Below are 22,773 nucleotides of genomic sequence, written 5' to 3'. Positions count from 1 at the left end.
TTTAGCACCAGTTAACGTCCGTAGTCAGTTCAGTTCAGTTCTTGTTACTCATTGGTTAATCCTGATCTCCAATACCTTGGAATTTTCTTACAGCTTAAATTAACTTAATTCCTGGCGTTATAAAATTTTATTAAATCATGATGGTGGGACAATTCTTTGATTGTATTCGTGGCAGGGTCAGATAACAAATAGCTACCAATGTGTGGTTTCCTCATTATCACAAAAGGACCTTCATAAATGTGTTGCCACTTACGATTCTTCTTTAACAACAGGGATGGTTTAAAGTGAGTCCTGACTAATAATTAACTCCAAGAAACTTCTGCAGATGCTCTTCAAGAGCCTCTGGTCTCGTTCTTATGGGTACTATAATTTTATTGATTAATCTTGCATCTAGGACTAGCCTTACGCTACCATCTGATTTTGGTACAGACAATAAAGGACTCGAATAAGGTGAATGAGATACTTCACTATCACATTCCAGCGTAACATTTTCCTGATCTCGCACTTGACAGCTTCTCGTCTCGCATATGGAATGGAATAGCTTGTTCTACAGTAGGTTGAATGGGGCAGGACATCCAGCCGATATTCAAAGCCTTTTATTAGTCCAGGTTTCTTTGAAAATACTTGAACGTAATCTGTTAACAAATTGTAAAGCTCATTCTTCTGTTGTTTGGATAATTCAGTGGACTCACTAGCTTTACCGTATAATTCATTCTGACCGGGAATTAGGTCTTTATACTCATCGTCATTAACACTTTCAGGATCTGTCACGTCTTCTGTCTGACTGTACTGTTGTCTTTTAGTCCATGGCTGTACTGCTATTTGAAGCACCTCAAAGTTTGTCTTCACCTTACTCCTTAACAAATTTACAGTTACTTGTTGCTGGCTCGCTACTAGAGTACAAATTCCACACTCGATGTTAATTTTAGCTTTCGTCTGCCTCAAGAATTCCATACTCAGGATACATGGCACTGATAGGTTTTTAACAATAAGAAAAATGCACGTTACTGAAATAGACTCGATCAGGATTTGAAGCTGAGTCTGAAGATTTACACGTTGTGTTAGTGGACCAATTGCTCCCGATACGGTGCAACCTTGAATTGGAAGTGATGAAACTTTGCATACAGAGGATATTTGCTTAAATAAACATAAAGATAAGACATTTGTATTAGCTCCTGTATCTACAATGACTGTTACTGGTATGTTGGCAATTGATACTCTTATGGAAGCTTGAACTTGTTCGTCCCAAACGTCATCATTGTCTTTCGTCTCAGTGTCTGCTACTAGATCATCCCGTAAGTTTGTCTCTTTGTCATACCTAATTGCTTTAATTTCGTGTGGACTAAGGGACAGGGTGCCCCCGTTCAAACCTGCAGCATCCTTTAGGAGGCTCAATGGTGCTGCTTTTAATTTTCCGCTCGACGCTTACTTTCCTGCTGATTTATATTTCTTAAAGTTTCTTCCGTCTGGAACTGGTGTTGGTTTTGTGGTACGAACTCGGTTGGAAATGAATCTTGTTGTCCTGGCGTATTCGCTTGCGCATAATAAATTTGCGTATTATGCGGACGTTTAGGCTTCAGACTTCCCGAAGGTCCATTCGCTTATTGCGTGAAGTGTATATTTTGTGGCTGAAAGGTATTTTGCTGTGGATTGTGTTGATTGTAACCGTTACTGAAAGGTGTACGTTGGTCTCCACCTTGATTATGCCATTTATTTCCTTTCCACTGACGATTTGAATCGTAAGACTCATCGTTTTGATAATTACCGTTGATCGATTGCGTGTTTCCATATTGCTGGGGATGGGTATTATAAAGTGCATTTCCGTACTGAGGTGGTGACGAATTATATATTGGATTGTATCTCTGGCCGTTGTTGTACTTATTTTTGTATTTACTGTTGGAGTACGTAGTGTCTTTATTTTTGAAACCGTTTTGGGGTTGGTACTGGCCGTCGCTGTGACGCGCTTTCGCTCGGCCACGATTGTTGCCTGCGTATTCTGTATTGTGCTGGCCGCCTGCACTGAAATGGGCGTTGCCAACATCAACTCTAGCGTCCTCGTAAATCAGATCTAACGAGTCTAACGCAGATAGGAAAGTGTCCGTATCGTCCTCAGACACGTTTACTAACTTTTCTCTGATCGCAATCGGTAGCTTAGTTTATAGAATCATAATAACGTCTTTGGCGGTGATCGGCGAATCCCCAGAACTTGATTTTCGCTAAATACTTTTCAACATATCTTCTCAAACTACCGCGCTTACTGTTAAACACTTCGGCGTTGTAAACCTCTTTTCTCAGGCGCTGCTGCACACCAGAACTCCAGAATGTAGCCAAAAAACATCTGTTCAGACTCTTTGTAACTTTTACAAGAGTCGACCATTTCGGTTCCCCATAAGGCAGCATCGCCTACGATAAATCCACTAACGAATTGAATTCGCTGGCGGTCACTCCAGCTATTCGGGAAAATTCCTGAAAAATTTCGGAGGAACACTATAGGATGAATTTCTCTTTTCTGTGGGAGAAAGGTCGGAAAAACACGATGTTTGATCACGCTTTCCTCCTGCATCAAACTGACAAAAGTGGGTGGGCTGGTACTCTGGTTAAATTGTGCTTGTATAGAACTATGAGTTTGAGCGTTATCAAATGGTAAACGGTAATGTACCTGCTGTTGTTCATTACATCGTGGTGAATTATTCCACTCTCCTGACACGGAAGGTGGGGAATTTTCAACTTGACATTTTAGTGTACGAACTTCATCAATCAACTATCTGTTGACACCATTCAGGTAAATCTTGAGCGAACATTCGTCTTATTTGGCCTAATTCTGACATGACCGTGTCTCCTGTTTTTCCAGGGGCTGCCAATATTTCAAAGGTCACGTTTTTGACAGTTTCCCTGAGTTCGTTCTTCACCTTGTTTTCTATGACTCAGTCTTTGTTTTTAATCCAATCTTGGTAGTGGTCAGACAATGCTTAAGCATGTGCCTTAACAGAATTCTTTATTTGATCATCTACATTAAGAGTCTCAATCTGTTTGGAAAGATCATCAACAACATTCTCGATCGTGTCTACTGCGGTTTTAACGCCTTTGACCTCATCAGAGATTGCAGTATAATCTTCTTTTAAGGTCGCAGCTTGTTTTTGATATTCCATCACTTTTGAATTCATCTCTCCCTGGCTGCTTCGATTTTTTTTATCTAACCGTTTTGAAATATCCTCTAGTTTTGACTCTACTTGTGTGTCAATTTCTAGCCTCATGGTCGTGATCTGACTACTGATTTGGCTTTGGACATTACCCAACAGGGTATTTAAATCAGCTGTTATGTCTGCCTTTAGTTCGGCCTTTACCGAATTTAACCGTGTATTTAGGTTATTTATCTCCGTTTGCAGATCTATTTTTACTGAATTTATGTCTGTTTTTACCGAATTTATTTCTGTTTTTACTGAATTTATGTCTGCTTTTACTGAGTTGCCCAGATTTGTAAGGACCTGATTTTTATTATGCCGTCTTTCGGCCTTCTCTTTTTCTTCGCGGGCCTTTTCATCTAATCTTTCCTGTTTTTGGCTTTCGAACTTACGTTCCATTATTGCTTCGATCATTGCAGCCAAGTCTTTTTTTCAAAAGCGGGAATAGTTAGCACACTAGGACAGGCTTCTAAAACTTCGGTCGAAATTGCTTCTGCCTCCGCTCGTGTACCTATCGCGCGTGATAGTAATGGATAGTGAGGTCCATTCGCATCACAGCTCTCGTCTGCTTTTGTTTGTGTCCGCTGTTTACCGTCAGCCATGTTCATGAATTATTTGTCAAACGTCAAAATGCTACAGATATTGTTTGTCACTGCCGTCAGTCGTTTGTCTGTGACGTAGTGCTATGGCTTACTGGGACCTAAGATGAAATTTTAACTCTGAGTAACAACTGACGTTCATATACGCCAAGAAGACAATATGGTTCCTACTAATTACAAACAAATGAAATATCACACGTTTTACCAGTTTTGAGCGTAGTTATCCACCATATCGTAATTTTTTTTATGCACAGACAAAAATGGCACACTTTCACTGAATTTAACTACATAAGAATGGACTATGGACAAATTGAAATAAAGCTGTTTCAAGGCAAGGAAAGACAGGTTTACGTTCTGATCAACTCGAAAGACGCTACGTCACTCCGAAAGCTTGGCTACTGCGTATAAAAATTTCACTTACTATGGCTGTCTTGATGGTGATACGGATGAATACTCGCGTTTTTTGGTAATTTCATCACTCGTTCTTCTGAATTAATTAAAAGGTTTTCCCACTTCTCTTTCTCGGTTGAATTGCATCCACATGAAAAAGTGAAACAATTATTAGAACAAGCACTGAAAAATTTTTAAACACATACATGAAATTATTTTTTGATCAAGTCCATGTTCGGGCGCCAAGTGTAGCGTTGCTCTTGGGGGACGAAAAGAAAAAGAATTTTTTTTACTTTTTTTTTAATGTCGAAAAAGTGAATATTTTGGTGGGCCACTTGGCAACAGAATCAGGGATTGATTACACTATTATAATAACATACGTTGAGCATTAAATACCTGAATAAGAGCAGCATATTGATATATACTTAAGATCGTTCGGAAGAAACATTATCATTTCTGTGCATTTTTATAGTCGCGATGTAGTCATACCCGGATCAACACTAAGGGACCAGAAGATTTATAGACTATAAAATAAATGCAACACTACACAAAAAAGTTGGTTCAGAAATAATAGGAAAACGATAATGTTCCTTCTGTCTCATGCTGCGTTCGGCCCATCAGCGTGATCGTAATTTCTGGTGGTGAAGTAACACAAAAATAATTATCATTCAGGTAACTAAGGAGATGGAATCATCAAGGTTAATTTACTAAATAAGGACACTTATCTTTAACACACTTTTTTTAATGCTACGTACCTTTTCATATTAAATTACGATAGATGACCATAGTGGTTAAATACTTCATACATAACAGTCAAAATGTCCTCTTGATGCTGTCTGTTCGTAATCAGTTACCAGAAACTACATGCTTTCTGATTGAAAAAAATAACATTTAGCATTTTCACTCAATATTTTCACATAGAATATAAAAAACAGTTGCGGAATGCAGCAAGTCCGCGTCCGCCTCTCATGGAATACAAACAGTAAAAGGTGAGGCGCCAAAATTCTCATTTGTATTGAAACAACAGAATTCTTTTTTATACCATTAATCGATACATGTACATAGAGATTTACAGGCAGCGCGCAAGAACGGCAAAGATAAAGAATAATAGATTCTGTCGCTGCTACGCGATGGTTCACTTCTTTTACTTTACAATTGTTCGATAACTTTAGGCCATCAGGCGTTTACTATTGAGCGTATATTAATGTTTGTGAGGCGAAAATTACTAATATTACAATACACGCACTCACGCACACACACACACACACACACACACACACACACACACACACACACACACGCACAAACACACACACACACAAACACACACACACACACACACGCACGCACGCACACACACACACACACACACACACACACACACACACACACACACACACACACACACACACACACACAAACTCACACAGTCCCCTGATACTACCCTTAATGAACAGACTGAGTTGGTTAATGCAACTTTCCTGAGAAACTTCGAGAAAGTACATTTCACACTTCAATGTGAATGATATTTCTACACCTGTCTTCAGATAAATTATCATATCTTATAATAAATTGAAGCAGCCAGTCATCATTATTTAAATAGCACATAAGGATTACAAGTACTTCCTTATCTACGTTTATTTCTGTATCGTTTTGTAAAATGAGTTTGAATGCTCTAATTTAAAAAAATCCGTTATTTCTATCAGTATTCAATATTCTACGTGTAACGTAGAATAATTATCAATTTATCACAACAGCAATTTAGTTTTCTATCCAAAAATTACGTATATCATCGTACGGCAGCGTCTTTGACACTCATGTACTTTGTAAACTCTGTTTTGATATGTCGCGAGTCCCCACACGTGGTACGTATTGGAAATTCGTTTTATAACCAAACCTAAGGGTTTATTAATTTTAACCGACATATATTATTGAATAAATACACACAACATTAGAAATTTGATACAATGAAAAACTGTTAAAACAAATGCTCCACATGCACCAGATGGACATGCATGCTACCACAAGTGAGTATGGTGGCGCATCCATATGTATTACACAGCTGTAGCTGTGAGTTATTGTTTGCCCTGGGGTAACTCACCAGTAAACCATTGCATTAAGTGTTTTGACGGAAACATGAAAGTCATCTGATAATCAACTGTATAAATTCGAAACGAGTAACTGCACTTTTTGAAAAAAGTAACCTAAAATCAATTTGTCGTTGTTTGGTGTACACTATCAGCAATTTACGTAATTCTTTCGTTTGAAGAATGGAGGGGCTATTAACACAATGTTAACATTGTTTGTTACTTTTTCACGTGGGGAAATGCAAAAACGATAATCGTCGCATTAATATGGGATATTTCGGAGGAATTAGGTTAACTGTACTACAACATGCATAATACTAATATAATATGCGCTTCATCTTTTCAAAACACTGTTTGATTTCTCAAGACAGAAACATGACATTTCCCCTGCGTCATTTAACACAGATGATGGATTCAAACCGGAACACGACAGAGATAGGGGCGGTCTGTATGTGCAAGGTCTGATCAAAAGTATCAGGACAAGTATTTGTAGACATTAATACAGGGTGTGCCTACCCTTCGCCTTTATGACTGCCTGAAATTTGCTGGGGACACTTTCAGTGAGGTGTCTGAATGTCTGTGCCGGAAAGGCGGGAAATTCTTCCCCAACAGTCGAAACTAGAGAATGTTCTGATATCGGATGCTCGGATCTGGAAGGAAGTCGACATAGTAACTCACCCTGAAGGTGCTACATTGGAAAATGTTGGACATACAGCAGTCAGCAACGACAGAATGATGGAAACAATGGGAACCACAGAGCTAGCCAGCTGCAGGTCAAACGTTTATTCAATCCTTCACTAAGTTTCGACAGATCAAACGTGTTTTCCTCAGAAGAAGTAATACGACCTACGAATAAAATATATTACACCCAGTACATGGAAGCCATAAGTGAAGGAAAAAGAAATATAAAAAAATTACATACAGTGGAAGTATGAAATAAATTTACATGCTACACATCGTGTGAAGAGAGGAACGAAGTCATAAGGCTTAATCAACAGTAAAATGATACAAATAAAAATGCTGTGGCATGTCTATAAGGCGTACTCAAAAGCAGAAATGATCCACGTAAAATCTAAGGCTACATGCATCATATACACGAGCAGACAACTAACACGAAAATTTACCCCAGATGGGGCCCACATAGGAAGCGGTGCAAGCCACGAAGACACCTGACATGTTAATAACATTACATGAAAATAACATTACACTAAGAGTAATGAAACCAGGTTGGTAGGTACTCAGAGAGCGCACACGATTAGGTTGTGATTGTGGATGGAGTAGAAAACAGTTACTGTGTGTTGCACAATCAAACACACAATTTAATTTTCAAAGAACCACACATTTACACATTGCTTTAAAAGATCACAATTAAACAATATGGCTGAAGGCCTGGTTAAAGAACTTGAGATGCTTTCTGGGCTAAAGGCCCAAACCCACACCAAAAACAAGAGCGGCTGAAGGCCTGGCTTAGAAATCAAAAGCAATTAAAAACAAAAGGTAAAAATGTTCTTTTTAAAAAAAAACAAGCAATTGAAAACAATTAGCGGCTGAAGGCCTACACTATACGTCTGAAGGACAAATATAGTTAAAACAAATTAATAAACGATTTTTCCAGCCAAGAAATTCCTGTTCAAACTTACAACAGAACGGCCGAAAGCTTAATTAAAGAAATATTAACTTCTTGCACGTCTGAAGGCCACAAACAAATATGAAACAACAGCTGAGGGTCTGAACATCAATTCAGACAAACAATTTAAAATAAACCCCTTCCTTCTCATAAAAAATTTTCCTTTAATGAATACACACGGCTAAAGGCCTTATTAAAAGGGGTTCACGTGAATCCACCGCTGAAGGCCACACATAACACATTAAACAACTAATGGCTTAGGGCCTGTATAACAAACAATTTCAGATAGAAACAATTTTAAGGAAAAATGTTCTTTTTCTTTTTTAAAATAAAATCAATTTCCAGAATGTTAGTTTAACAAGGTGAAGGCCTTTATGTAAAATTTGAAAGGAACTGTATTAATACATGGCAGAAGGCCTCGCAGAATACTTGAAACTAAAATGAAAATCACAATCTAAAACAACAGAGTGAGTGGTGCTCAGAAGTGTTCCTAGGGTCGGCCTGGGAAAGTACACTCCTGGAAATGGAAAAAAGAACACATTGACACCGGTGTGTCAGACCCACCATACTTGCTCCGGACACTGCGAGAGGGCTGTACAAGCAATGATCACACGCACGGCACAGCGGACACACCAGGAAACGCGGTGTTGGCCGTCGAATGGCGCTAGCTGCGCAGCATTTGTGCACCGCCGCCGTCAGTGTCAGCCAGTTTGCCGTGGCATACGGAGCTCCATCGCAGTCTTTAACACTGGTAGCATGCCGCGACAGCGTGGACGTGAACCGTATGTGCAGTTGACGGACTTTGAGCGAGGGCGTATAGTGGGCATGCGGGAGGCCGGGTGGACGTACCGCCGAATTGCTCAACACGTGGGGCGTGAGGTCTCCACAGTACATCGATGTTGTCGCCAGTGGTCGGCGGAAGGTGCACGTGCCCGTCGACCTGGGACCGGACCGCAGCGACGCACGGATGCACGCCAAGACCGTAGGATCCTACGCAGTGCCGTAGGGGACCGCACCGCCACTTCCCAGCAAATTAGGGACACTGTTGCTCCTGGGGTATCGGCGAGGACCATTCGCAACCGTCTCCATGAAGCTGGGCTACGGTCCCGCACACCGTTAGGCCGTCTTCCGCTCACGCCCCAACATCGTGCAGCCCGCCTCCAGTGGTGTCGCGACAGGCGTGAATGGAGGGACGAATGGAGACGTGTCGTCTTCAGCGATGAGAGTCGCTTCTGCCTTGGTGCCAATGATGGTCGTATGCGTGTTTGGCGCCATGCAGGTGAGCGCCACAATCAGGACTGCATACGACCGAGGCACACAGGGCCAACACCCGGCATCATGGTGTGGGGAGCGATCTCCTACACTGGCCGTACACCACTGGTGATCGTCGAGGGGACACTGAATAGTGCACGGTACATCCAAACCGTCATCGAACCCATCGTTCTACCATTCCTAGACCGGCAAGGGAACTTGCTGTTCCAACAGGACAATGCACGTCCGCATGTATCCCGTGCCACCCAACGTTCTCTAGAAGGTGTAAGTCAACTACCCTGGCCAGCAAGATCTCCGGATCTGTCCCCCACTGAGCATGTTTGGGACTGGATGAAGCGTCGTCTCACGCGGTCTGCACGTCCAGCACGAACGCTGGCCAACTGAGGCGCCAGGTGGAAATGGCATGGCAAGCCGTTCCACAGGACTACATCCAGCATCTCTACGATCGTCTCCATGGGAGAATAGCAGCCTGCATTGCTGCGAAAGGTGGATATACACTGTACTAGTGCCGACATTGTGCATGCTCTGTTGCCTGTGTCTATGTGCCTGTGGTTCTGTCAGTGTGATCATGTGATGTATCTGACCCCAGGAATGTGTCAATAAAGTTTCCCCTTCCTGGGACAATGAATTCACGGTGTTCTTATTTCAATTTCCAGGAGTGTAGTTCAAACGTAAGGTGAGGTGAGACAGGCAGCCAAGAGTTGAAGTTAAATAATTAGATGGCAACCCAAACTAGTGACGGCCCAAGGACCGACCAACGATTTAACCAATTCTCTTTCGTCTGACCAACGGCACAACGATGGAAAATATCAGCCAAGGACGAGTATACGAACAGCAATACGTTTTCAGAAATTTGTGTTTAAAAACAGCCAAGGGAACAATAACCACTCTAGGCAAATGTGAACCAAAGAACTTAAAAGGATGTCGAACTACACGCTGTGCCGGACAGCATCAACATGACGAGGGAAGGCACACTACCAGAAAACTACGCTAATGGCCAGGGCAGGTAACTGAGGCGTTACCGGTCACAGGGCAGGAAATACGACAGTCAATTTAATAATTAATCACAATATAGGAAGACGACTTCAAGATTTCACCGACCCCAACACATATTGCTGCTAGCGGTAACTGTCCAGGGAGCAACAACCCGCAAATGAACGAAGAGATGTCACAATAGTTGAGGCTTCATAACAGATTAACTGATCACTCAACCTCAGCCTCCAGGTTCGGTGGGCAACGAACTTTGTCGCTCTCGCAGCTAGCGCCTCATGATCCGATGGCGCATGCATGCCGCCGGCAGTCCTGGCATGGCCGCGCGCTGTGGAGAGTTCCCTGCTCCGTCCCAACTGACTGCCACACACCGCCACTACCTGGAAATACTAGCGGTCACACCAAAGATAGTACGAAAATACAGTATCGATAAGCGATGCTGTTGCCACTCAAGGAGGCAAGGCAGCAACTTCCTGATGCCAGTAAGTAAGGAAGAAACAAGATACCACTCCATGTGGCTGAATGCCAAAGAACAAATGGCATGAACGCGAGTCTCACATGGCTCAAGTAACACAACAAAATTAAAAAAAAAAAAAAAAAAAGTATAAACCTTTGCAGATGATGAACAAAACTACGATACATATAGATGAAAGTTTGATTAAACTTCTGATGTCAAGGGTTTTGGTTGGCTCTCTGGGAAGACCTGTTCATTTCAGGAATAATTTTGTCCAGAAACTATCACCTAACAGACGGTGCTTCGCAAAAAAAGTGCATTCTTATGCTATCAACATCAACCATCGTCTTCCACCTATCCCCCCTACTGTATAACTCACTCCAAGATGAAAAAAGTGCATGTAAGTTTCCTTCTGGCATTAGTGTTTTCTTAAGCGCAATATAGAGACCACACCCTAAGCACAAGGGACACCATCACACCGCCTCCTCTGTACTTCCCTATTTCCACTACACATGATTGCAGGTAACATTCTCCAGGCATTCACCAAATCCAAAACGCGTCATCTGATATCCGCAAGGAGCAGAGTGACTCATTGCTGCAAATCACTCGTTTCCAGTCATCCTCTTTCCATTGGCGTCGCCCTTCATACAACCTAGTGCTTCGCTTACTACATAAATGTGTCGCATATGAGTCTATCCCACTACTTTTTAAATCCCTAAGTACGGCCACAGTGCTAGCAGTGAAACCGAGCGAGGTGGTGCAGCGGTTGGCACACTTGACTCGCATTCGCGAGGACGAAGGTTCAAACCCGTGTCCGCCCATCCAATTTAGATGCTTCGTGATTTCTCTAAATCGGTCCTGGCAAATAGTGGGATGGTTCCATTCAAAGGGCAGGGTCGGTATGCTTCCCCTTCCTTACAATCCGAGCTTGTGCTCCGTCTCTGAGGACCTCGATGTTGGCGGGACGTTTAGCCCAACCTCCCTTCCTTCCTCCAATAGCACTGTGGATCTCACTAGTAGTTCCTTCCGCTGATATCGCGCGATAAACCACGTCCCGCAATCATGCACGGCCCTTGTTAGCGATTACATGACTTTTACCTGGCCTTCTTTAAGCTGTGGTTGTTTCTTCGCGTTTCCACATCACAATCACATCACCACATACAACTCGGGCTGCTACGTTCGAGATCACTGAGCGCTCCCGACAGACGCATTCTGCCTGTACTGCTCCTCTACCGACAACGCAGTACTCTTCGCCTGCTTTTACATTACTGGCCATTAAATGTGCTACACCAAGAAGAAATGCAAATGATAAACGGGTATTCATTGGACAAATATGTTATACTAGAACTCACATGTAATTACATTTTCACGCAGTTTGGGTGCATAGATCCTGAGAAATCAGTACCCACAACAACCACCTCTGGCCGTAATAACGGCCTTGATACACGTGTGCATTGAGACAAACAGAGCTTGGATGGGGTGTACAGGTACAGCTGGGCGTGCAGCTTCAACACGATACCACAAATCATCAAGAGTAGTGACTGGTGTATTGTGACGAGCCAGTGGCTCGACCACCATTGACGAGACGTTTTCAATTGGTGAGAGATCTGGAGAATGTGGTGGTCAGGGCATCAGTCAAACATTTTCTGTATCCAGAAAGGCCTTATCCTGCTGAAATGTAGGGTTTCGCAGGGATCGCATGGAGGGTAGAGCCACGGGTCGTAACACATCTGAAATGTAACGTCCACTGTTCAAAGTGCCGTCAATGCGAACAAGAGGTGACGGAGACGTGTAATCAGTGGCACCCCATACCATCACGCCGGGTGCTACGCCAGTATGGCGATGACGAATACACGTTTCCAATGTGCGTTCACCGCGATGTCGCCAAACACGGATGCGACCATCATGATGCTGTAAACAGAACCTCGATTAATCCGAAAAAATGACGTTTTGCCATTCTTGCACCCAGGTTCGTCGTTGAGTACACGATCGCACGCACTCCTGTCTGTGACGCAGCGTCAAGGGTAACCGCAACCATTCGTCTCCGAGCTGATACTCCATTCTGCTGCAAACGTCGTCGAACTGTTCGTGCAGATGATTGTTGTCTTGAAAACGTCCCCATCTGTTGACTCAGGGATCGAGACGTGGCTGCACGATCCGGTTCAGCCATGCGGATAAGAAGCCTGTGATCACGACTGCTAGTGATACGAGGCCGTTGGGATCTAGCACGGCGTTCCGTATTACCCTCCTGAACCCACCGACTCCATATTCTGCTAACAGTTATTGGATCTCGACCAACGCGAGCAGCAATGTCGCGATAGGATAAGCCGCAATGGCGATAGGCTACAATCCGACCCATATCAAATTCGGAAACGTAATGGTACGTATTTCTCCTCGTTACACGAGGCATCACAACAAAGTTTCACCAGGGAACGCCGGTCAACTGCTGTTTGTGTATGAGAAATCGGTTGGAAAGTTCCCTCATGTCAGCACGTTATGGGTGTCGCCACCGGCGCCAACATTGTGTGATGGCTCTGAAAAGCTAATCATTTGCATGTCACAGCAGCTTTTTCCTGTCGCTTAAATTTCGCGTCTGTAGCACGTCATCTTCGTGGTGTGGCAATTTTAATGGCTGGTAGTGTATATTTGCGGTGCCACTCTCCTGACATTTAGTAATCGGTTCCGTTCGGATACTTATGGTACACTGCAGTTGCTTTACCTCCCATAATACTGTATGCCATTATAGTAAGAACTGCGGCCGACGCGTCCCCTCCCGAGCCGCTGCTCGGCCACCCAGCCGCGCACACAGCGGGCCGAGGAGCCGGTCGGCGCTCCAGCCAGCCGTAATGGCCGGCAGCGCCCGGCTCGACCCGCGGAGTTAATCTGCTGGTGCGGTTAAGTCCACCCTAATCCCGCGCGCCCTCTTACCGCCGGATTTATAGGCGACCGCTTAAACCAATGGCTGGTCCCGTTCCGCCTCTCAACCTGCTTCGAAAGCGGCCGTAGAACGATGATCAAAAACGCTTTGCCGAAAACATACGGTTGCTACTTTAAAAAGATACATATCTGCCGTCGCTCCACTTACAAATGGCTTTCTCATTTAGTTCGCTGCACACTTAAAAGCAAATGGAGTACGTACAGAGAGGCTGAATTGCTTAACCTCCACTACGTCATAATACATTCAGTAATCGCCAAAATTTATGTCAGACTTTGAGGAATAGACTTCGATGAAGTCGTAAAAGTGAAGTTTTTAGTGTTACAATTTCCATTAATGTCGGCCTTAACCACCTGTTTAAATGGAAAATTAGTGTAGAGGCCCAGGACAAATAATTGGCTTGCTGCCTGACAATTAAGGCCCCGAAATCTTTCACCTTTTACGATTTTTATCACTGATTGTGTTGTAGCTAAAAGTGAAACTATAACATCAACAATAAAAGAATTAAAGTGAATACGTTAAACACATACGGTACTGTAGTGGTTTTAATGATACTACGCCGCCTGTAACAGATACTTTTAATTTATTTTCGTACTGCTGCAAAGTTTTGGCCTTAAAGTACCTAGATACATTCGTTGGACGAAAATCTACGACATAAAACATTGCCAACTCTATGAAACTTGTAATATTTGGTGTGTGAGACTTTTGGTTTATCAAAGAGCTACAACATATGTCTACAATACGACGGCAAACTACAGTTGCAGAAGTCACGCAAACGTTCAAAAGAATTATTAGCTGCTGAGAACTGAACCTCAGTTCAAAAATAGATCAGCACAAGTCTACATCTGTATATACATCTGAATGACTACTCTTCAATGCACGCTTAAGTGCCTGGCAGAGGGTTTCATCGAGTCACCTTCAGACTATTTCTCTGCCGTTCTACTCTCTAACAGCGTGTATGAAAAATTATCACTTACATCATACGGTATGAGTTATGATTTCTCGTATTTTATTACGATGATACTATCTCCCTATGTGAGTTGGAGACGATAAAACATGTTTATATACAGTGGAGAAAATTCAGGATTGAAATTTCGCAAAAGATCTCGCAGGAAGTAAAGAAGGCCTTTGTTTTAATGATTGCTATTCAAACTCGCTTATCATATCCGTGACACCATTTCCTCTATTTCGCGATAATATAAAACGAGCTGATCTTCTTTATACTTTTTCGATGCCCTCCGTGAGTCCTATCTGGCCAAGATGACGGACAACACAGCAGTACTCAAGGAGAACAAGTGCGAGGGTAGTGTAGACAGTATCTTTAGTAGACTTCTTGGATCTAAGTGTTCTAACAACAGGACGTTGACTTCCGTGCGCCTTGCCTAAACTATTATCTATTAGATTGCTCCGCTTTAAGGTGTTCGTAAATGTATTTCCTAGGTATCTAGTCGAATTGACAGCGTATTTAATTTTTGTGGTTTATCGTGTAATTGAAATTTAACACTTTTTTTGTACTCATATGGATGTCCTCATACATTTCCTTATTGAGACACAACTGCGACTTTGCGCCCTATTCAGATATCGTTACTATGTCACATACCGAAAATAAATAGAAAATTGTAATGGAAAAAGGTATTTTTGAAACTTTGATAGCTTTTTTTAGAAAATTGTTCTTAGTGCGGGATGTTCAGATTTATTTCACTTTGATATGCATTGCGAAACCATTTTGCGATGTACTAAATCATTATACACGTCAAGATTTTTGTGGGAAAAACTAACTGGAAAACCATGGTGAGTTTCAAACTAGACTATCTACCTTCATGGTCGGCCGCACTTTCAAAGACACGCACCGCCAGCTGCGCCACCACATTTCCAACAGCCGCCACGCGGCGCGAGGGCGCTGCCACGAACGATCACGTCGCTGCCAATGACAAGCTAGCGTCCACTCTCCGGAGCTCAAGCGGCTGGTGCTCGAATTCCAACATTGATGCACTGACCCCATTTTGTATGTTTGCCACATGAATTAAATTTACAGACTTTCATAGTGACCACGGGTCGACATCTTTAGAATATACTTCCTATTGAAGAGTGGTAGACTTATAAGTCTTTCGTATCAGCATATATTTCTACATTCAGATCTACTATTAGCAACTGACGCTGCTACTTCAGCAACAAAGTTATGTATTATTTTTACTGTTTGCTATTAAATGTAGACTAAACTGATATCTGAGTTCTTTGTCCATGAATGACATCTGTTGTTCGCTCCTGTATCCACTAAACAACGCCTGCCGCTGTGGCCGAGCGTTTCTAGGCCCTACAATCTGCAACTGCGTGACCGCTATGGTCGCAGGTAAGAATCCTGCCTCGGGCATGGATGTGTGTGATGTCCTTAGGTTAGTTAGGTTTAAGTAGTTCTAAGTTCTAGGGGACTGATGACCACAGAAGTTAAGTCCCATAGTGCTCAGAGCCATTTGAGCCACTAAACAACCACACATTGTTCAAGGAAGGTACGACAGACCGGTGACGAAGGAAGATAAAACAGACTGGTGACGAGGCTGCGACAGTGGAACAAGGAGCTCAGGAGAACAGACCAGGACAACTTTCCTCTTTCTATTGAATTCTTTTTTGTGTATGAGCAAATTATAAGTTGAAATACATAAGTTAAAATATTTCGCTCGGGGTATTAAAGAGTCATGCCAAACCAGGAGGAGCAACATCTAACAGCTGAGCAGCGTCTAACATCTCTAATTCAGTTTCAGAGTCAACAAATAACAGAAATGCTGTCAGCAGTTTCTTGCCTTGTACAAGCGCCAGCAGTCCAGCAGCAAAAGGCGCCAGAAGCTAAAGAAGGTATTCAGCTAATCCCTCTGTCCTTCCAACAGTACGATGAAGGAAACATGAGAAGAACACATAACAGAGCTGCATCAACATTTCGATGCCTACAAAATCACAGGCGAATCATGTCTTGCATTTTTCTTTTCTTGTGTAAGTTGGTGCAATTTTTTCCTCTCAAAAATGTTAAAATGTGTGCGAAATCCTATGGGACTAAGCTTACACACTACTTAACCTAAATTATCCTCAGGACAAACACACACACCCATGCCCGAGGGACAACTCGAACCTCCGCCGGGACCAACTTCACAGTCCATGAGTGCAGCGCCTAAGACCGCTCGGCTAATCCCGCGCGGCTTTTTCCTCTCAGTGAGTCCCATATCCAGCCCTACGAAGTAGTAATTGCAAGACCTGACGAATTTTTTTGAGTCAAATACACGTTGCTGCTGCACAGTATAAATTTTACGACACGCAATGTCGTAATAACATTCCATAAGGAATGCCTTGCGCAACTGCATGACATGACTAGAGATTGTAAATTCAATTGTGTCTGTAGCGCAATTTATAAGAATGAAACGCTACGCGATGCTATTATTCAGAATCTATCAGATCAGAGTTTCAGGCAGTTATCGCTTGAGACAAACAACCCGGACCCCAGCCACAGCCCTGGCCCCAGCATTCGCAAGTCTGCACCGAGTAAACACGGCGGAACACACTACATACAGCGTTCGCCCCACCTCCTAGCACCTCCCAGTGCAGGCCGAAGTCTGTTAATTCCGATTGTGCGGCCACAATCACGTCGGAAACCTTTCCACCTGGGTGCAAATGACAGCTCCGCCAATACACAGCCATTTTAAATCTTGTGTACGCGATACTACCTACCTATGTGTGGATATCGCTATCCCGTAACTTTTTTTTTTTCTGCCTGGCGTATAAGTCTCACACTCTGCATGCAAACTGACAAAATTTGGTAGGTTTTCGAGCAAGAAAATTGCTCTCCTTCACAGTTGATGTATAAACTTTCTTCCGAGAGGCATTCATAACGCTGTACTTGTTACTTCGAAAGTTGAAGTGACGTATTAAATTTAGAAAATTAGATTGGTGGGAGAGCAAAATGGCTAAGCAGGAGTGGCTAGAGAATAAATGTAAGTCTGCGGGGGCATGTATAAGCAGCGGAAAGAGAGGTACCAACTATAGAAAATGTAGGTACCTTTGGAGAACACAGAGGCAGCTGTTTGAATGCCAAGAGCTCAACTGGAAAATTGTAATTATTAGAGAAGGAGAAGTTGAAACTTGGAAGATATATGTGGAGACGATATGCAAAGGAAACGAACTGCAAGTAAATATTATAGAAAGGGAACAGGAAAAAGATGAAGATGAAATGGGAAATATGATACTGCGGGAATAATTTGACAAAGCAATGAAAGATCGAAGCTGAATCGAGGTCCATAGAATAAACGACATTGCCTCAAAACTGCTAATATCTTTGGGAAAGCCAGCCTTGAGTAAACTGCTCCATCTGATTTTGAAGTCCACTTCCTATTAGAGAAAGTGCTGACAGGTATGAATGTCACCGAACTATCGCTTTAATATATCGTGATTGAAAAATACTCACATGAATTAGTTGCAGAAGAGAGGAAAAATTGTTAGAAGCCGACATCGTGGAAGATTAATTTGGGTTCCGGAGAAATGTTGGAATATGCGAGGCCAAAATGACACTACGACTTACCTTAAAAGACAGATTAATCGAAGGTGAATGTACGTTTAAATCATCTACAGATTTTGAAAAAACTTCTGACAGTACTGACTCTTCAAATTTTTTGAAGGTAGCAGGGATAAAATCCTGAATAAGAACCTCCACTTGCAGCTTGTACAGAAACCAGATGGTAGTTATAAGAGTCGAAAGGCATGAAAGGGAAGTACTGGCTGACAAAGGAATGAGACAGTGTTGTAGTATATTCCGTAGGTTATTCAGTCTGTATCTTGGTCAAGCTGTGAAGGAAAGCAATGAAATATTTCAAAGAGAAGAATAAATCTCTGCTGTTTACCGAATATTATTATAGTTGTTGTTATTATGACTGTGTCAGAAGTACAAAGTACACAATCAACCAAAGGAAATCGATCATTTACATCAGTTTATACAATTGTCGATCATAAATCTGACACGTCGAGTGCATTCAGTGCGCTCAGCAGGCCTCTCATGTGCTTATGGCTGGAGATGATGAAAACTGTAGGAGATGGTTGTTAGTCCGCACAGAACCACGCTAACTAACACTAAACTAACTCCACAGGAAGGTCGCACTTCTGCAGATTAGCCGTGCGTCTCATAGAACTAGAATGTAGTCTGGTGAGAGCCCTCCATGTTGTCCACTTCTCTGAGTAACCAGAAGGGAGCTCTTCTTTCGGAACCATCCGTTTCTACAAATATTGACACTTACTCGCGACTTTGAGATTCTTGCTAGCTGTGGTCTTACTGTAAGAGTTTCACCATTTGCCAAGAAACGTTCTTTCTTAATTGAAGCTGAGGTTTCGTTTGATGTCGACCACATGTGTGACGCGCTTCGGTTGTCATAGCCCTGCTTTTCTACTATCTGTCAGCCATCTCCCGTGTAATTTCAGCAGGATATGTGCCAGCAAGGCAGGCAGTGCGAGTGGGAGGATTTCGAAAGAAATTATGCGACCAAAGGGTTAGGTAATAGTGAGAGGAGAAAACGAGACGTTGAGAATAGGACGTTACCCAATTGTAAGATAATAAATACGGTCCCAATGAGGAAAATGAAAGAAGATCAAATCATCAGCGTTGCTCACGAAGCATTCTTGATTGACGAATCGCCAGCAGAACAAAACTGTTGTCAGAAGGCCGGAAGAAATACATACAGACGATTGTTTACGAATTACTGAAGTTCACAAAGACGACACAAAATACGGAGTAAGTTAAACGTCATTAGACCCGATGTAAATGACTGTTCAAACGAAGAGCCTGCTGTGAAAGAAAAAGAACTAGTAAAATTAGGAGGGAACCGTGACCCTGAATATTTAAGGCTGGACAAAAAGTCGTATGAGGAAATTAACATGTGTCTAAGGATGGCTTATCTGTTGGAAGCCAACAGTGACCCAGAATGGTCACATACAGACGATAGTTCGTATGAAGAAAAGTAACAGAAATCGAGAAAGACGGGACGAAATGTTTTTTTGTACCTCCAGATGAAGTAATGACAAAACAGACCCTGAAGTAAACACAGAACCAAGAAAGGAGAAACCACCAACGATATTATAATCCACCGAAAACGGTTCAGTTCATGAAAGACTTTGAAATCCGAAAACAAAAAAAGCCGCCAGATATCGCAAAAGGATATGTACACAACATCCCTTGGGGTGAAATCAGACCCGTTTAAGGCTTTTTATGGCATGATCAGGACAGTTAAATTTTACTGTGCAATAAAACACATATTGCTACCACAATTAGAGCACATGGGCCAGGTTCATTTCAAAATGAAGAAATTTCCAAGTTTAAATATATTTACAGGGAACTTCTCACACTAACCCCTACTATCTGGTACACCCAAATGCAAAGAAGTCCTTAGGTGTTAGTATCACAGTAGGTTTCAAACCTTATCTCCATAGAACAGAACAAAAAGTAGGACTATTTGAGAACAAGTCATGAATAATAAGTACTGTTTCATAATATTTTTATTTTTTTACAAAGTATGTTTTGTTACAGATGTTATAATGTTGTGTAGAATTACTGTTAAAGTTCTGGTAACATATGTTTGTAAGTTTCAGATTCTTAACGATGTAATTATGTGTAGACTTAAAGGGACATTTCAAAAAAATAGTGACATACTATAAGGCTACATTGCATTATAAGCTGTAGTTTAATAGAACGAACTGCCAGTCTGTAAAATAAACAGCATAATTTCTTGCTAAATGAATAGAGCAGGAAAGTTTGAAAAGGACTGCAAAAAATATCAGTGGGCAGCCAATTGTTCGGCTGGTAAAACAAAGTTTGTAAATAAAGGTGTTAGAGTGGTACGTCTGAAATAATGAAGAGGCAGTAACAAATTGTATGGTTATTGTAAATAGTGTCGTATTATTTGGCTGAACGCTTAAAAATCAACACAGCTAACAACACTTACTTGGCGAAAGTAATAATTTTTCCTAATTGATTTTCGTGCACGAAAACTGAAACTAAAATCTTCAGTAGTATTTTTGAAAACGAAAAAAAATTGAAAAGTATCAACCCATATTGCCATGAAAGCAAAATAAACGGACTTCTTAAACTTCCTAGTAAACAAATGTAAATCCTGTCCTTATCATCACTATTTCATCCCCATCCACACTCAAGTCGCCGAAGTGGCGTCAACTCCAAAGACTTCCACTAGGCGAACGGTCTACCCGACGGGATGGCCTAGCCACACGGCATTTCCATTTCATGAAATACTTTGGTCAGCCCTGTACTATTAAACTTCGACGCTAAGAAGAGAAATTTCGGAGATTGTTACACAGGAAGAGTCGTGGATACCTAGAGCTTTTTTGAATATCACAGGAGATGGACGCTGCCACCAACTGCAGCTCAAATTATTAGTTGAGTATTATATCGTTTCATTGACCAGTTACGTGGTTTCGTTCCCAACAATAATTTTGTGTTCGGTAAATTTTGTGCTGAGCCACCGTATTTTGCCCTTAGACATTAAACAACACAGGGTTCTATTCCAAGTGCTAAGATGAATTCGAGTATCCTCTTTTACTGAAATGAAAAGCAATTATTTTCCTTAACAAAATTTATCAAATTTTGTGGAATTGTAAAGTACATAATTATTTAATTATTTAGTGAGCATACGTTTTGAAATAATCCACTTAGTTTTCATGAATGGACAGTTAAAGTATCAGATCAAACATTCTTTTCATTGAAATATTAGTGCTTATAATTTTATGTGTTATGTAGTTTATTGTGTTTCCCAGATTGTGTTCAGACACGACCTAAATCTACCGATAAATTAGTTTCTGGGTCCCCATGCTAATAGTTGAGGCAAATTTAAATGTCATATTGCAATAGCAGCAATCAAGAATTAGAAGTGTTCAAAGAAATGTGACTGATGCCCGAACAACAGGGACTTACATGCATCGAGAATAGAAAATAGTGCATTGAGAATGGCTAGGGATTAGACGAAATCTGGATTTGCGTAATAAAATCTAAAAAAGGACGACTGATTGCTGCACTCTATAATTTATAAATAAGAAACTAGCTACAATTATTCAAATTATACTAGAAGTTTAGTATAAACTAAAATCAACCCACATAGTTACCTTCTTTATGAACCGTGCTAGTACAGGGTACAACTTTTCCTACAGCGGTTGGCGACAGTTTCTTTTCATAGTTACAGTTTACTAGATTACTAACAGAACCTTGGTTGGTTTCTCGTTTACTTTGCTACTGCTTTCCTTCTGTAGAAACCTTTATGCACACAAAATTAGTCAGATACCATTCCATTGCACAATATTCAGTCACAAAACTTCTTTCACGGTGGTTACATTTTCGGCATATTACTATTTTAATAGTAGCCGGTAATTTCATAAGCTCCTTATTCACAATCCCTCCCCACCACCACCACCATCGTCTTAAAAGGAAGTCGCCGTTTTCAATTATGAAGTCCGTGTCCGTGTACCTCCCACTTACAACTTCTGTATACGCCGACACGGAATCCAGTAGGGCTTCCTTGTGTTTGAAATTGTGGCACGCAATCAGTGTGCGACTCTTCCTAAGAGTGGTTTCGGCGCGGCGTGGTCTCAAGCTCCATTAAAACTGTTATTTCTCAACGAAGATCATATTTGATTACCCTGCAATTAGTCAGCGAAAGCATTACACGAACTGCCTGTGGATCGTCTTGATAACAAAACAGAAAATAAGGAAAGGAAAACTTTTTACATCTAATGTTCTCGGGAGAATTTTCATTTTTTCCAAACCGTTTGCCGTCTGGTTTTAGGGGAAACCGGTTCCAGTTCAAAAACTGGAGGAGTGTGGGTCTGAAAATTGTTTGAGAATTCCTTTCTAGTAGACGTCATCACACTTCTCTTCGGAAACAACAATAACATCTGAAAAATTATTTGCAGCTACGTTTGTGTCTTACATGTTCAAACCGATCGTAATTTCTAGAGAACACGCTTCGAAAGGATAACAGCTCTGAGATGAAGTGAAACAAGAAAAGAAGACTCCGGAGTAGATTTCCGCTTCCCTCGTCAGTACAGGTGTTAGAAGAGGTTCTGATCGAAAAGTGGCATGACATTCCACTGGAGACTATACAATCAATAAATGCCAGTATTATAAGAAGAAGAATCGCAGCTGTATTACGGGCAAATGTGGGTCCAACCACTTATTAATCAATCATTCCCAAGTACGTACAGGTC

This window comes from Schistocerca americana, chromosome 2 (genome assembly GCF_021461395.2).
Source record: "Schistocerca americana isolate TAMUIC-IGC-003095 chromosome 2, iqSchAmer2.1, whole genome shotgun sequence".
In the NCBI taxonomy this organism is placed as follows: domain Eukaryota; kingdom Metazoa; phylum Arthropoda; class Insecta; order Orthoptera; family Acrididae; genus Schistocerca; species Schistocerca americana.
Note: the sequence above shows the minus strand (reverse complement) of the source record.